This window comes from Colobus angolensis, unplaced genomic scaffold (assembly GCF_000951035.1).
Source record: "Colobus angolensis palliatus isolate OR3802 unplaced genomic scaffold, Cang.pa_1.0 Scaffold264, whole genome shotgun sequence".
Taxonomy (NCBI): domain Eukaryota; kingdom Metazoa; phylum Chordata; class Mammalia; order Primates; family Cercopithecidae; genus Colobus; species Colobus angolensis.
Genome location: NW_012115866.1, coordinates 2,344,480 through 2,346,803, shown reverse-complemented (window position 1 = coordinate 2,346,803; position 2,324 = coordinate 2,344,480).

The following is a 2,324-nucleotide window of genomic DNA, read 5'->3' as shown; positions in this document are numbered from 1 at the left end:
GATCTAATTAAACTAAAGAGGTTCTGCACAGCAAAAGAAACTACCATCAGAGTGAATGGGCAACCTACAGAATGGGAGAAAATTTTTGCAATCTACTCATCTGACAAAGTGCTAATATCCAGAATCTACAAAGAACTCAAAGAAATTTACAAGAAAAAAAAACAAACAACTCCATCAAAAAGTGGGCAAAGGATATGAACAGACACTTCTCAAAAGAAGACATTTATGCAGCCGACAGACACATGAAAAAATGCTTATCATCACTGGCCATCAGAGGAATGTAAATCAAATCCACAATGAGATACCATCTCACACCAATTAGAATGTCAATCATTAAAAAGTCAGGAAATAACAGGTGCTGGATAGGATGTGGAGAAATAGGAACACTTTTACCCTGTTGGTGCAAGTGTAAACTAGTTCCACCATTGTGGAAGACAGTGTGGCGATTCCTCAAGGATCTAGAACTAGAAATACCATTTGACCCAGCCTTCCCAATACTGGGTATATACCCAAAGGTTTATAAATCATGCTGCTATAAAAACACATGCACATGTATGTTTATTGCGGCACTATTCACAATAACAACGACTTGGAACCAACGCAAATGTCCATCAGTGACAGACTGGATTAAGAAAATGTGTCACATATACACCAAGGAATACTATGCAGCCATAGAAAAGGATGAATTCATGTCCTTTGTAGGGACATGGATGCAGCTGGAAAACATCATTCTGAGCATACTATCACAAGTACAGAAAACCAAATACTTCATGTTGTCACTCTTAGTTGGGAATTGAACAATGAGAACACTTGGACACAGGAAGGGGAACATCACACACCGGGGCCTGTCACGGGGTGGGTGGAGGGGAAGGGATAGCATTAGGAAGTATACTTAATGTAAATGATGAGTTTATGGGTCCAGCAAACCAACATGGCACATGTATATATATGTAACAAACCTGCACGTTGTGTGCATGTACCCTAGAACTTAAAGTAAAAAAAAAAACAAAACAGAAAAAGAAAAGTTCCTGTCTCTAGAAAGCTCTCAAAGAATATTCATACTAGGTTAGGTCCATCCAGGATATGCTCCTAAGTACCCTGCACTTGTCTTTCAGATTTTCAAAGAACTTAATCATTGGTCATCCTTCTCTATGAGGCTGATAGCATGAAAAGAGTTGAAATTAGTTTGCCTCATTCACTATTTCACCTCTCCACAATCACATAATAAATGACCAGTAGATATTTGTTTAATGAATCAATGAATTAATAGTTTTTAGGATCCTAATACAAGCACATTCAGAGGCTGAAGAGGAAGAATTGCTTGAGCCCAGTAGTTCAAGACCAGACCAGACAGCATAGGGATAGTCCATCTTTACAAAAAATAATTTTAAAATTAGCTTAGCTGAGCTCAGTGTCTCATGCCTATAATCTCAGCACTTTGAGAAGCCGAGGCCAGCATATTTCTTGAGGTCAGGAGTTTGAGACCAGTCTGACCAACGTGGTGAACCTTGTCTATACTAAAAATAAAAAAATTAGCTGGCCATGGTGGTGCACCTGTAGTCCCAGTTACTCAAGTGGTTGAAACAGGAGAATTGCTTGTACCCAGGATGTGGAAGTTACAGTGAGCTGAGATTGTGCCACTGCACTCCAGCCTGGGTGACAGGGTGAGACTCTGTCTCAAAAAAATAAATTAATTAGTTTAAATAAAAATTAGCCAGGCATGATGGCACATACCTGTACTCCCAGCTACTTTGGAGGCTGAGGCAAAAGGATACTTAAACTCAGGAGTTCAAGGCTGCAGTTAGCTGTGATTGTGCCACTGAACTCCAGCCTGGGTTATAGAGTGAGAATTTCTCTATTATCTGTCTATCTATCTATCTATCTATCTATCTATCTATCTATCTATCTATCTATATCTATACTCCTGCTCACTTTTGGTTTCCATTTGCATAAAATATCTTTTTATGTGATATTTCTATTACCTTCACATCCTATTAAAATTTGCTTTTCCTGGGTCTCATTCCCTCAGGACCCTTGTGCTCAGCAGAGTAACAGATATATACATATTTCAAAGTACATACAAAGATACATATATATATATACACACACACACACACACACCGAGATTTTTCATCACATAAAAAGATATATGTATATCGATGTACATGTATAAATATCTTTCTCTGTACATATATACATACATGTACACGTATATGATATATATATCTACAGATAGATATACATATATGTACATATATGTATATATGTACAGATAGAGACAGAGGCAGCATATATCTCACTCTCTATATATATACACACACATA